Below are 16,046 nucleotides of genomic sequence, written 5' to 3'. Positions count from 1 at the left end.
CCCACTCATTGCACAAGACCTCTGCGTGTGATCCATATTTCTCACACATTATGTACCTCGCCGACCCTTTAGGCCGACAAATATCAATGTGAACCCTTGTTGATCGTCCCCTACTTGAGCAAGTGGCCCCCATTCTTTGCAGGTATTGCCTTTTCAGCGAACCCTTACAAAAACCAACTTACTCAGTGGTAAGGCGACGGTGAAAGTTCTCCGAGCGCTTTCACCCACTCACGCCCCTATTGGCCTATACACCAGCCCTGTGTCCGTAACCAGTTGCCAGTGCCAGTAGTACCCAACCTCGGGATCTTTTATAACCTCTATTTACTGAGAGCGTGTGGGAGTATGCTACCCCTCCCAGTAAATATCAGTTGTTGGAGATTTCCTGAGTGAACAGCGAAACTCCCTTAAAATAAAAAAAAACCTACACAAATCACGTTTACCTGTACAATTAGCGTCTATGATCCCGCAGCAAATTTAGTGGGTATCAAGGTGAACTAACTAATGTACACAGTAGCGTGCGGTCCAGTCACACTGCGTATAAGTAACTATTACTTATCCGCTGCACGACCAACGGAATCGGTTGTTTAGGCTGCGAAACCTCAGCCGGAGCGTATTCTCAGAACGGGCCTATATGGGTACTACGCAAACCCCCGGAGCTGCGCTCACTACCTCTGACTTTTCTCAAGTCAGGGTTTTCAGAACTTCGCTAGGTGCCTTTAACGATTTTTCTGACTTCGACGACCTTTTGGTCTGCTGTAATACTAATTGCTCCTTTATACCTTATACAATGTTAACGTGAGAAAGCCACTCCCACGCCACCAAGTGTCCACTCACCTGATGTGGTCTCCGACGGGATCCCGAATTATGGGTTCACAAAAAAACTTTACTTTTCACACTCACTCCTGCTCACTCATATGCACTTTGATTTTTCTGTACAGAAAATTACTTTCATTCAGGTAAAACGGGCTAATCCCAGAGGTGATGCAACAAGAGAAGGATCCTTTAAACTAAAATTTTGGAAACTGAACAAATTTGTGCTATTATCGCGTGGCTTCCGTATCACTTAAACTAAAACAATGTTATTGTGTGATTTGTATTTAGTGGGCGTATCTGTACGCACGTTGCGTAAACACGCCACGTGTGTAGGCCTCTGCGTTGCGTACGCAATCTCGCACGTGGTCTGAGACACATATACAAAGGCCGGATGCGTCCGCAGCAATACAAATAACACGCTTCTATAAATGTAAACGATATGTAACTATAATCGCTTACCAAGCACCACACAGTATCTCCTGTATAAACCTTTATAACTGGGTCAGGCTGCGTGTGTACCTTACAATTACTTCCTTAAATATTACTTTTTACTTTTAACGAAATAGCAACAAATTTCTCAGCACGTGATCAATGCTAATGGCAAACAGAAAGGTAGATGTGCGAAAATACACAGATAAAATACAAATGCGTACGTGTGTTGCGTGCGCAGTTGAAACCAAACAGAACTTTAAACAGATTTTAAAAGACGATAAGAAATAATAGCTTTGCGTTCTTACCTTTCGGTTCCGGATCCCACCAGCATCCCTACAAACCAAGCGGAGCAGACGTCTATCTAATCAGCACTACTGTATCCCCGACCACTAAACGGCTAACAGAGATACTACCTTCCCGCCCTTTGCTGATAGATAAAAGTCTGCCTTGTCCTGCTAGGCTGCGGATATGAGGAGGACCGGACGAGCCCTCAATTGATAATGTCAATTATTACCTTTAAACATGAAGCTATATACTAATACCGTGGAGCCGTTATGGCCGCTAGACCACGTGCACGTGCTACGCACTTTGCACGCTATTAGCGTACAGAGTTCTGCACATGGTACGCACTTGGCGTACGCACGCTGCGCTGTGTGTACGGATTACACACAGCGGGCGCACACACAGTGGTTAACCTTTTAAACCTTGCTAATGAAACACAGTGAGGATATACTTATACTTTAAACCTTAATAACCAAGTACCGAAAAGCAATTGAGTCACTAAGAAAAGCCCTTAGCAATAAACAGTGAAAACACAAGACCTGGTTTGGATTTAAAACCGCAGCAGTTCTAACACTGCCGTGGATTGTTTAGAGAAAAAGGGGAAACACAGTACAAGTTATACACTACAGACTAACAGAGAAATCTAAACAGAATAACAGAATATATATGAACAATAGTGAACGATCGCAAACAAGAGCAGACAGAATGAGAACACAATGAGAACAAATGCCGAACAAAATGGATAACAAAATGGCTACAGAGAATAATACATACGTGGGGATGATTCGCAAGCGCGTCCTGGATCCAGCCCTCAGCATTCACAGAGAAAGCCTTCAGAGAGAGAGTGACTGGACAGGCAGTGGTGGTCTTTATATACACAACATACATTCATAACACAATGGTCCCTACAATCTCATTGTTCATTGGACACAGGAATGTGTCTCCACATTATAGCAAAGGTCATAGGTGGATTTGAACAGGTGGGCTGTGTCTTTCTCCAACTGCTCTGGTGGGAGGTATCCTCAGGATTCCCGCTGCATGTGTAATTTACAACAAATACAATTAATGTTCATAAACTACTTTTGTACATAACTATACGCAGGAGCGAGCGATCCTTTCCTAACTAGCATCGGAATGTTACTCATAAAATACCCTACAGCTGGATACTAAACACCACCTTTCAACCTTTGTCTGACCCTTCCTATCATGCAAAGAGGAATCTCTCTGTCCAGGAACAGTTTAAACTAAACATACTTACTGACATTGTCTAGGGGAATATTTACTACAATATACGCTATTTGGGTTAAGTATGTTATGATCGAGTCGCACGCTAGACGCTTACAAACTCTACCATAAATGCGCATACACCGCGCGTGATCGCCGGAGCGATCTTACGCAAATTGCGGATATGTGCACGCACGGCAGAGCGTGTGCACGTGCAGCGGGCATGTGCATGAGGGGTTAGTACAAGGCATATGTATCAGGATATTTTTCGACTTTGATAAGTATGTGAGCGTCCAAGTCCCGTAGCTATTAGGGCATAATCAAAAACCAATGGGAAGGGATAACTGCTTACATTTACACATGAGCTTGTGTATCAGTCATGAGGCATGCACATGCCTTTTTTTTCCTGACACTTTATTATTATTTTTTTCTATTGTAATATACAGTACCTTTACATTCAATAGAAATACTGTATGCACATAGGTTTTACATGAATCAGGGCAATGCTGCAGGAGCATCTCATTATGCTATATAAAATACACAGTGACTATGGGTGGGGATAAGTGAGTTCTGTCACCATAAGCTGACTGCTGTACTGTACAGTACATGCATTTGCGTCTGGGATGCATTTGTGTGTTTGAAAAAAAATCTGTATAGTATACAGTAGTACTGTAAGTGTAGTACAGTACTGTATTTTTAAATTATACACAGAATATAAGCATGTCATATACTGTACTGTATCATAGGATTTAGCAGGAACTGCCTGTGCGACTTACTGTAGTGCAGTACTTTTACTGTATACAGTATACCTCTAATACACATTTCCTGTGGAAAATAATGTAAAAATGACATGTACAGGTACAGTACATGTACAGTATTGTACATGGAGCTTTTTTTTTTTTTTTACTGATCCATTTATTTAACTTTTTTTACTTCACAATGTACAGCAGGGATGGGGAACCTTCGGTCCTCCAGCTGTTGTTGAACTACACATACCAGCATGCCTTGCTACAGTTTTGCTATTTGGCCATGCTAAAACTGTTGCAGGGCATGCTGGGATGTGTAGTTTAACAACAGATGGAGGACCAAAGTTCCCCATCCCTGATGTACATTATTGAACAGTGTTTCTTTGGAAACTAACTTACTGTACAGTATATTTACAGACCAAACTACTGTACACCCAAAAAAAAATTTCCCCATAATAGACTATGTATAAAGTACCATATTAAACAAGCAACTTAAGAAAAATCACAAAGCATGGCTACTGTACTGTAAATCTCATAGTCTATGAGATTTCAAGCCAGATATAGGAAATACTGTATGTACAGTACAGTGTGGACAGAGCTCTACTGTATGCATTAAATTCCAAATGCAATTTACTGTATCCAAAATCTTTTGTCTGTTTAACTGAAGACTAGGTGGTTCTTATAGTATCTTCCATCAAAATCTGTTTCTTTGTACAGTACAGTACCCACTGTATTACTAATAAAACATTTGCACCTCACACTTCCGAGTATTAGAGACATTGAGATGCTGTACAGTACAGTAAGAAGCTTGCTGGCACACAGGATGTGTTCTCTACTACAGGGGGGGGGGGCTAGGAGGGGGTTGCTTAGAGTCATGACTGCTTTGCACAAATACTGTACAGTAGCAGTCATACTGTACCTGTATTGACTGCCGCAAATCACTGTCCTTACAAATTCCTCGTTGTAACCCAGGCTGCAGTTAACATTCTGGGAGATTTCATTTACTGTACTGTATGATGCAGGCGATTAAGAGATAAGAATTGCAAATTGGAGACTCCTGCAGTATCTGTGAAAGTAGGCAACTAAGGGTATAGGACACAGAGTTGACAGTGTCTAGGTCGACACCTATTGGTCGACAGTGGCTAGGTTGACACTAGAAATAGGTTGACATGGCTATTAGGTTGACATGAACAAGGTCGACATAAAAAAAAGGTCAACAGGAGTTTATCATGTTTTTTTGGTGTAGTTTTCTTCGGAAAGTGACCGGGAACCCCAATTAGTGCAACATGTCCCCACGCATGGCGAGTGATCGGGCAAGGTGCCTCGCTCTGCTACCGCTGCACTCAGCACAGGTAACCGTTCCCAATCATAGTCCACGTGGATCGTGAAGCATGAAAAAGTTCAAAAAAAGATTTATTTATTTTTAAACTCATGTCGACCTTTTTGCATGGCGACCTTGTTCATGTCGACCCAATGGTTGTGTCAACCTATTTCTAGTGTCGACCTATTCACTGTCCACCAATGGGTGTTGACCTAATGGGTGTCGACCTAAATGGTGTCGACCCAGAGTCTGGATGCCGGCAACTACTGTACTGTATGAACTAACAGAATATGTGTGGACAGAAATTACCCTCCACTGCATAAAGGAAGCACTCAGTACAATAGTGCAAAGTTCTCAAATGCTTTTTTATTGCATACAATAATTAAAAACAATTACACACATCATTTATAACTGTGTAACATACAGTATTATACTGAAAAATGTAAGCACAATTGTGACTTGAACATTAATACAGTAATGTACAGCACATGAAAAAATACTCTACAGTATGCAGCTTAGACAAATCACATTTCTACATATTGGTGATTATTAGTATTCATCAGTGGCGTATCTATAATGAGTGCAGTGTGTGCGGTGCACACGGGCCCCTGGTACTTAGGGCGGCCCACACCGAACACACTGCACCCATTTCTTCTATACTTACCTTTCTGGTGTCCATCAGACTCCGTGTGTTGGCCCCCTCCTCTCCCATAGCCGGTAGCGCTGTTAGTGCTCTGAGCACTAGAGACTCTGGCACAGTGCCAGAATCTACAGTGCATGAGACATGTGTCCAGAAAAATGGCTGCCACAAAATGTTTCTAGACATCTGCGCAAGTGCTATTGTCTCTGGCACTGTGCCAGAGTCTCTAGTGCTCAGAGCACTAACAGCACTGTCAGATAAGGGAGAGGAGGGGGCCAACACATGGAGACTGCACAAGGGTCCCCTCCTCTGTAGATATGTCACTGGTATTCATGTTACTCTAAAACAGCAAAAGGTACTGTATACCAGTATTGTATGAGAAACTAATGTCCAAGATTCTTGAGGGTACATAGCCCCTCTGAGTTTGGGGGCCCGGTATTCCTTTGTCCCCGCTGTTGTCAGACCTGGCTGCAGTGTCCGCCAGTGACTGACATCACAGTACATGTCGGCCCAGTTATGACATCATGCATGACACATTGGTACAGTCAGGGGCAGATAGGCCATAGGGCTTACCAGGAAAAATCCTGGTAGGCCGAGGTGTCTGTGTGGCCCCAACCACCACATGACAGGTGGCCCACCCACCACACACAGGTGGTCATTCCGAGTTGATCGCAGCCAGCAACTTTTTGATGCTGCTGCCATCAACTAGCACACACCTATGGGGGAGTGTATTTTAGCTTAGCAGGGCTGCGATCGCTTGTGCAGCCCTGCTAAGCTAAAAAAAAAATCAAGCAGAAGTAGACCAACCCTGGACATACTTACCCTGTGCGCAGGGCCGGTTCCGGGGCTTCTTGCGTCCCGGGCGGCATTAGGGGCGTGGCTTCATACAGGGGGCGTGGTAAGTTTCGCCCCCTGTACTGTAGTAGGATGTGCGGTGCGCGATGACGTCATCGCGCACCGCACAGCAAAGGTCCTCTCCACGAAGGAATACTAGACGCTAAGCATCTAGTTCCCTTCGTGGAGAGGACCTTTGCTGTATAGTCCACCCCTAGAAGAGATGACACAAAATGGGGGTGATTTCAGAGTCCTACAGTTTAGAGTAGGGTTCCAACAAAACCACAAGGTCCATGTATTTTTCATCCCATCCACAAGTGTGCCATATGGGGCAGCCATGTTGGGCGCACTTTGAAGGTTACACTGTGGTAGGTGAGCCATACAAGGGCCAAGTTCATATATGGGAAAACTGATGCTTATGTAGTAGTATGATGTACCCTGCATGTAGGGCACAATGGCAAGGTGTGCAATCAGTGGAGGTTAACATTACAGGAAAAACACATGGTGGGGTGAAGCGAGCAATGGAAAAAAAAAAAACACAATAGCAGGTAATTAGCGGCAGAAGTAAAATTGGGATAACATTATTTTGATCAGATCTTAGTATGGGTGGGTAGGAGAATGTGGGTGGCATACTCAGAAGCAATGGGGATGTCCCTGCTGAGCCTGGTCCTGGTGCTCTTCCCCCACAGTTCCATGTTCATCTTGATGGTTAGGCCAAGGGGCAGACTTGAAGTTCTCAGACAGAGAGGTGGTAAGCCTGGTCTTGGTGTTCTCATGTTAGAGGCGAGGAGAGGCCACATAAAGTTCCAGAGTTTTGTGGCTGTAATGCAGTCCTTCTGTTATCTTGTTTGTTTGCCTTCTGTTTTCCTTCGGTTTAACACAGGTATAACACTGCTATTGATTTTAGCTGCCACTTGATAACTAGCCACTTCATAAAATAGCCACTGCAGCGTCCCAATAGGCCTGGCGTCCTATGCTATACTCGTGATGCGATACTATGCGATGACGTCAACGCGCACCGCACATCATTACAGTAAAGGTCCTCTCCACGAAGGGAAACTAGATGCGTAGCGTCTAGTTTCCCTTCACAGCGGACAGCGGAGAGCGGGCAGCGGGGGGCACAGCAGCAGCGGATCTTGCCATGGTGCGGCGCCCTCCGGATGGCGCCAGCGCCCTCCGGAAGGCGGCGCCCCGGGCAAAAGTCCTGCTTGCCCGTGGCAAGATCCGCTACTGCCTGTGCGACGATCTCAGCAATGCTGGAGCGGGCTTTGATGTCAGACATCCACCCTCCGTTCTTCTGGACACGCCTGCGTTTTCAAATCCACTCCCCAAAAACGTCTGGAAACGCTGTGGTGACGCCCAGGTCCGCCTTCTTCCTGTCAATTTCTTTGCGGTCGGCTCTGCGACCGCTTCCTTCGGTAGACGGAACGTAACCCGGCGACCCCTGTCGCCGGGCAACGTTGCGCACGCGCACTGCAGCCGCAGTGCATGTGCATTCCGCACCCGTTCGCACCGCATCGATAAACCGCTGCATGCGAACGGGTCGGAATGACCCCCACAGTACACTGCATTGCCCTGATTCATGGCTTCACGGTACGTCATACTGTACCTCTTGTGCTGCCTATGTCGGGACACTTCTAGACAATAGTACAGGGCCACTTTTAGTTCTCAATATGCCCCTCAGACACACCGGCAGCAAAGACGCAAGGAAGGCTGCATTGCGTACAATCAGGCCCTATAAGGCAATTACCCCTTGTCAGGATGGCCGATTTATTGTTGTTAGTGTCTTTTTTTTTTTTTTCAAAATAAAGTATACAGCTCAGTAAATAATGTACAGTATAGCTACTGTACGTAAGTCCTATCAAGATACTGTACAGTCTTATTGTAAAGGTGTGATACAGTACAGTACTTTACTATACACTGCAACCTCAGGAGAAGTGAATGTACTGTACTATAGAAATACTGTACTATCTCATTGAGCTTGCAGTACAGTACTGTACAGTAATTACAACATTGTGTCGGTTATAAGGTTGTACTCTGAGCTGAGGGGCCGAGTGGTACAGTATGGTTATGTACAGTACTCTGTGTAATGGTAAAAGGACCGTGGTTAACCAACAGGTAAGCATTCATTGTCATGGGTGTCATGAAGAAAATCCAAAACAGAAACTTAAAAGGTAAGTGTACTGTATAACACTTCTTGCTTCGCCTCATTACCAAGGCGAAGTAGGAAGGGACATCAACAACATGTACTAAGCTTCCCCCTCTGGCCATGGGGGTCATTCCGAGTTGTTCGCTCGCAAGCTGCTTTTAGCAGCTTTGCACACGCTAAGCCGCCGCCTACTGGGAGTGAATCTTAGCTTATCAAAATTGCGAACGAAAGATTCGCAATATTGCGAAAAGACTTCTCTGTGCAGTAGTTCGAGACTTACTCTGCCAGTGCGATCAGTTCAGTGCTTGTCGTTCCTGGTTTGACGTCACAAACACACCCAACGTTCGCCCAGACACTCCTCCGATTCTCCAGCCACTCCCGCGTTTTTCCCAGAAACGGTAGCGTTTTTTCACACACTCCCATAAAACGTCCAGTTTCCGCCCAGAAACACCCACTTCCTGTCAATCACATTACGATCACCAGAACGAAGAAAAAACCTCGTAATGCCGTGAGTAAAATACCTACCTGCATAGCAAATTTACTTGGCGCAGTCGCACTGCGGACATTGCGCATGCGCATTAGTGACTAATCGCTCCGTTGCGAGAAAAAAATAACGAGCGAACAACTCGGAATGACCCCCCATGTCCCCTGAGCACTTCAGCACTAAGTGGAAGCAAGGAAGAGGCAAACAATTACAGACCAGTGAGTCTTACTTCAGTATTAGGGAAAAGAAAGAGTTGTACTGTAGATTATATTAAATCCAGTAATTTACAGGGTCCCAAACAGCATGGATTCACTGGGGGAGATCATGTCAAATAACTAGGGATAAGGGCGCACAGGCTAAAGTACAGGTGAGTATTATTTAAGCAAAAGGCCCCCAGTAAGATTTATTGATTTAGTTTCATTCTAAAGTTATCAAGAACAATGGGGGGTGCTACCACGGACACAAAGACTGCAATCATATGGTTCAAAAAGAGGAAGAAAATGTCCAAAGTGTGGTGCACAAAATATTACATAGTAGCTAAAATATAACTTTTATTAGTATTCTAGGTAAAAGATGTTCGTAAAAAGCAAAATATTAATTTAAAAGAGAAAGTGTAGAAGTGTCAAAAGAGATGAAAGTGTGTATTAAAACATCGCTATATGTGAAAAGACTCCATGAAATATTTTTCTGAAAAAATTCAGAAAATAAAAAGAGAGAAAAGTATCTGTGCCCAGTATATTAGTATGTCATGATATAATATCCAATCTTGGGCACAGTCTGATCTCCAAAAAATATATCAATCACTATTAAATCTATGGGACCTTATGGGTTCATTTTGTTATATAACTTTACGTCTTAAGGTATGCCCTAATGGGTAGAATTCCCAGTGTCCTCAAGAAGTGTCATGCACCTGGGTCTCTCAACCTTACAGTTAGGCAAATCAGCTGGACACAGCAGTTTTATATGTATAATACGTTAATAGGTGCTAGCGCCCACTATCGAGCCTCTTGTGGATATATCTAAATATATACATAGATGATAATTTAGATGTATTAATGGGATCCGGTCTGAAGATCGACAGTGTCTAGGTCGACAATGTTTAGGTCGACAGTCACTAGGTCGACATGGATGGAAGGTCGACAGGGTTTCTAGGTCGACATGTGCTAGGTCGACAGGTCTAAAGGTCGACATGAGTTTTTCAAAAAAAAATTGGATTTATTCATACTTAACGATCCACGTTGACTACGATTGGAACGGTAAAGTGTGGCGAGCGAAGCAAAGGCACCATGCCTGAAGCATGGCGAGCGAAGCGAGCCATGCGAGGGGACGCGGTGCACTAATTTGGGATCCCGGTCACTCTACGAAGAAAACGACGAAAAAAAAAATTCCTCATGTTGACCTATAGACCTGTCGACCTAGCACATGTCGACCTAGAAACCCTGTCGACCTTCCATCCATGTCGACCTACTGACTGTTGACCTATAGTGGTCGACCTAAAGTGGTCACCTAAGGGTGAGATCCTGTGTACGATCCCTCTGGAGCTAATGGTGTCCAGTGGCCTAAGAAGCACAAGCTAGCTGCAAGCAGGTAGGTTTGCTTCTCTCCCCTCAGTCCCACGTAGCAGTGAGTCTGTTGCCAGCAGATCTCACTGAAAATAAAAAACCTAACAAATACTTTCTTTCTAGCAAGCTCAGGAGAGCCCACTAGGAGCACCCAGCTCTGGCCGGGCACAGATTCTAACTGAGGTCTGGAGGAGGGGCATAGAGGGAGGAGCCAGTGCACACCAGATAGTACCTAATCTTTCTTTTAGAGTGCCCAGTCTCCTGCGGAGCCCGTCTATTCCCCATGGTCCTTACGGAGTTCCCAGCATCCACTAGGACGTCAGAGAAACATACAGTACTATACCCAGGAAGATTAAAAATCTGAATACAGTACTGTAAGTACTGTACTGTAGTTTGGAGCAGAGATTGGAAAGGGGGACTAAATACTGTAAGGATCAAATAAGGTTTGAGATAAAATATTGAAAAAAATGGGTCAGACTAGATGGACACAGTGGTTCTTATCTGCCCTCAGATTCTAGTGTACAGTATGTTTCTACAGTACAGTACTATGTATGATTTTATGTACTGTACTGATCAAAAATGTACTCTATTATACAGGACTTATAAAACTGTAAACAACTGTTCATACACTTCAATAGCAGTACTACTGTATAGTATAATGTACAATAATGTAGCTTACGCAATATTCAGACAAATGCAATTTTAAAAACATTTTTAATAATCCATTGATTAAAATTTTATACAGAAAATACACTACATACCAGTGGATTGACCATTTCTTTCAACTATAACTGGCAATACTTTATACAGGTGATTTATATAATTATTACAATGTTCAGGTGTAAGTACTTCTTGCCAAAAAAATTTGATCCCATCTAACAGCTGTTGTTTTGTTGTTGGCTTCGCAAAATGCCTAATGGATCTCTTCAATTGAGCCCACACTTATTCAATTGGATTCATGTCCGGTGATCTAAAATAAACAGTAGAAAAAAAAATGTTTGTTAATGAAATTAAAAAGATAAAATAAAACAGACAGTATTGTACTGTTCATTAAGCCAACAAAAACATTTACTACAGTGCTGTACAAACATTACTTGTACAGTATTAAAACAGTACTCACTCTGGTGGTGTGTGTTCCAAATTGATACCTTTCTCTTCCATGAATTTGGATGAGGCAGAGTGTTTGGGATCATTATACTGGAATATCCTGTGATGAGATTGGTAAAGTTCCCTCACGAATGGCACCATACATCCCTCTACTATTTTTTCTTGAAAGAATTGCTTGTCCATGATCCCTACAGAAATAACAAAATGTTGTTCATTAATAAGCAACTCATTTTATTGTGCATTTACATGTATTGTACAGTACAGCACATATTTTTTATAGAACACAGGCACAGAATAAAGTACCTTCGAACAATAATAGGGGACCAGCTCCTAATCGTGATATGGCTTCCCATACATGGACCTTCAATGGATGCTTTGGACGTGGCTTTAATGAGATATGGTGAAGTTTACAGAATGACATTCGGGAGAACCTCTCAAGAGCAACAGACAATTCATCTATGAAAATGACATTGTGAAATGTTTCACCACTCTCAATTCATCGACGTGCCTGATCAACTCTCTTTCCTTTATTCACATCTCTTGTCATGGGAGATATCCTGTGAAGAGACAAAAAATAATCATATACAGTAATTAAATATATTACAGTATATACAGTATATATATATAGATATATATATATAGATATATATACACACACATACACATTATACAGTATATATACAGTACAGTATATACATAGTACTGTATACAGAGTATATACTGTACAGTATATACCTGTGTATATATCTCCTATATAATAGCCCAGATCTGTGACTTTGTGCCTGTGTGTATAACGCTGGGCCTGGCTAGGAGCTCTCATTGGGTTAGTGGCAGGTCTATCACGCCCAGTCCACAGCTGATTGGGTAAGAAACGCCCTCCCACACAGGTTACATCCAATGGGAGGCTCTGCCCTTTGCCTGCTGTGTTTTCACAGAGCAGGATTAGCAATGGGACTGATGGAGCTGCAGCTCCAGCCCCACACCCCAAAATAGGTCACTGCATTTGTACCACCATATCCTCCAACAATTTATACATAAAAATGGATACAAATTCGAAAAGGGGGTGTGGCCACAGGTACAGTCGTGTGGCCACGCCCCTTTTCCTATACTTTCAATGGAAGCTTAAAGAGTCAAAAATCGGTACAGACCATTAAAAAAAGGGACTGTACCTGCCAAAAAGGTCCAGCTGGAGGGTATGCCACTGCATCTGCGGCAAGTCTCTGCACTGCAGATAGGAAGGGGGGGGGGGGGGGAACTTTTACTGCAGCGTCCTATGTCTTGCTGCTAGTCCGCCTGCCCCCTCCAGCATCAACAATCCCATCTCCCTAGCCGCGGCGCAGGTGGAACAAAAGTTGCTGCAGCCACTGGCATAGATGTGTATGAAAGCGGCGCAGAGGAAGGCTTTCATAGCCCTCCCTGCGCCGCATACTCTCTGAGCCCCGGAGCCTCCTCTGCATGTGATGTCACAGAATTGCCTCCCAGCCACAGCTGCACCCAGATCCCCAGAGGCCCTGACTCCGCAACACAGCACCTGGTCTGCCGGCCTGGAAGCCCCGAGATAGCTAATGTAACACATAGAGATATCGTGGAGGGTAATGTCTGGATGCTGAATCAATGTAAAAGGTGACAGTGCTGTGCAGTGGGTGTGCAGTCTGGGCCAGTGCTAGGGTGTTCGGTGCCCCCCTGCAAACTATAAATTTGCACCCTCGCATACATTACAAAGGTACAGCGCACATAATACCCCCTGTAGTAGAGACACTTACACATGTAACACCCCCTGTACCAGTGACGTTTACACATGTAACGCCCCCCTGTACCAGTGACCATACACAAGTAACACCCCCTGTAGCAGTGACGCTAACACATGTAACGCCCCCTGTACCAGTGATGCTTACAGACGTAACACCCCCTGTATCAGTGATGGTTACACACGTAACGCCCCCTGTACCAGTGACGCTTACACATGTAACGCCCCCCTGTACCAATGATGCTTACACACGTAACGCCCCCCCCCCCCTGTACCAGTGATGCTTACACATGTAACGCCCCCTGTAGCAGTAATGCTTACACATGTAACGGCCCCTGTAGCAGTGACGCTTAGACACGTAACGGCCCCTGTAGCAGTGACGCTTAGACACGTAGTGGCCCCTGTACCAGTGCCGCTTACACACGTAACGCTCCCTGTACCAATGATGCTTACACACGTAACGCTCCTCTGTACCAGTGCTGCTTTCACATGTAACGCCCCCCTGTACCAGTGACGCTTACACAAGTAACACCCCCTGTACCAGTGCTGCTTACACATGTAATGCTCCCTGTACCAGTGCCGCTTACACACGTAACGCCCCCTGTAGCTGTGACGCTTACACACGTAGCGCCCCCTTTACCAGTGCTGCTTACACACGTAATGCCCCCTGTACCAATGCCACTTACACACGTAACGCCCCCTGTACCAGTGACACTTACACACGTAATGCCCCCTGTACCAGTGACGCTTACACACGTAATGCCCCCTGTACCAGTGACGCTTACACACGTAATGCCCCCTGTACCAGTGACGCTTACACACGTAACGCCCCCTGTAGCAGTGACGCTTACACACGTAGCGCCCCCTTTACCAGTGCTGCTTACACACGTAATGCCCCCTGTACCAATGCAGCTTACACACGTAACGCCCCCTGTACCAGTGACACTTACACACGTAATGCCCCCTGTACCAGTGACGCTTACACACGTAACGCCCCCTGTAGCAGTGACGCTTACACACATAACGCCCCCTTTACCAGTGCCGCTTACACACGTAACGCCCCCTGTAGCAGTGACGCTTACACACGTAATGCCCCCTTTACCAGTGCCGCTTACACAAGTAACTCCCCATGTAGCAATGCCGCTTACACATGTAACGCCCCCTGTACCAGTGACACTTACACACGTAATGCCCGCTGTACCAGTGCCGCTTACACACGTAACGCCCCCTGTACCAGTGCCGCTTACACATGTAACGCCCCCTGTACCAGTGACCCTTACACACATTATGCCACAGTCACACATACACACACATACACACACAACAGACACATACAAACACACACACACACACACATACTGTACATACATTACACACATATACAGTCACACAGATATAGAGTATACACAGACACTGTATATATACACACACACACACACACACACACACTCACTCACTCTCTTTCCAGACACTTACCTAATGAAGTCTGGATGGCTGAAGCTGTAGCAGCTCATCCTCCTGCTGCAGCATGGTCCTGTCTAGCGCTGCCCCTTATTCCCATCTAGCTCCACCCCCTTTGGCTCCCACCCGGCCACTGAATGTCACACAGGGGAGCGGGGGGAGAGAGAAAGCTTTGTGCTGCCGGCGCCGTGGGGGAGAGGAGGTTTTGTGCTTCCGGCGCCGCTGCATGTGTGACAGCAGCCGGCAGCAGCAGGGATAGCAGCACTACATCCCTTTGCTGAGCGGCTAGCGCTGGGCCTGTGTGCAGTGTCACTGACACTGCACAGCACTCTCACCATTTACATTGATTCAGCCAGTCACTCAGTTCTGCCAGCCAGTCACTATTGTTAGCACCAGTGTCCCAATGCACCGCATTACAGGGAAGTAGACTCACTAAATAAACTACAACTCCCAGCAGCCATTAGCGCCAAAGCATTCCGGCCCTTAGGGCTGCTGGGAGCTGTAGTTTATTGAGTGCATCTTCTTCCCTGTAATGCGGCGCATTGGGACACAGTCGCTAACAATAGTGACTGGCTGCTGTGCGAGTCTCCGGGAGAGCCACTGCCAAAGGGAGGACAGCAGCTTAGCTGCTGAGAGGAGGAGAAGCAGGATAAGCACTACCCGCCCTTCCCTCACTCACAGTATCTCCGGGCCCCATCCATGACACCCACACACACCCCCTTCAGCCCCCGCGGTAGCTCCGGACTCCTGCCCCACCCAAAGCAACCCCGCACCCGTCCCTCCCGCTGCACCACCGCATTCGTCTCTCCCCCACCCGGGGCACACACGCAACTGCTCCTCCCCCACCCGTGGTGGCTCCGGACCCCCACACCTGTGGCACAACCGCAACCGCCCCTCCCGCGGCACCCCCGGATCCCGTCCGCGTCTTCACTGCACCCGCCACTCCCCCAACCAAAGCACCTACTAGGTGATTCATCAGGCCCTGCGTGCGCTGTTCACCCCATTGCAAGGGGCTTCAACCCCTTAACCATTGCACGCCCTTTGTCTGTACAATATTTAACCACACACATAATTATGATTGGAGGTAATACTCCATATAATAAAAATATTGCATGCCACAAGGGTGTGCAAGGGATAAGGGGGCGTAGCCCCTTACGACGGTGTGAAGAGCGCCCGTAGGGTGCGATGAATCACCTAGTATATATATATATATACACACACACACACACACACACAGGTGAAAC

The sequence above is a fragment of the Pseudophryne corroboree genome, chromosome 4 (assembly GCF_028390025.1).
Source record: "Pseudophryne corroboree isolate aPseCor3 chromosome 4, aPseCor3.hap2, whole genome shotgun sequence".
In the NCBI taxonomy this organism is placed as follows: Eukaryota; Metazoa; Chordata; class Amphibia; order Anura; family Myobatrachidae; genus Pseudophryne; species Pseudophryne corroboree.
This window is presented reverse-complemented; position numbering follows the sequence as displayed.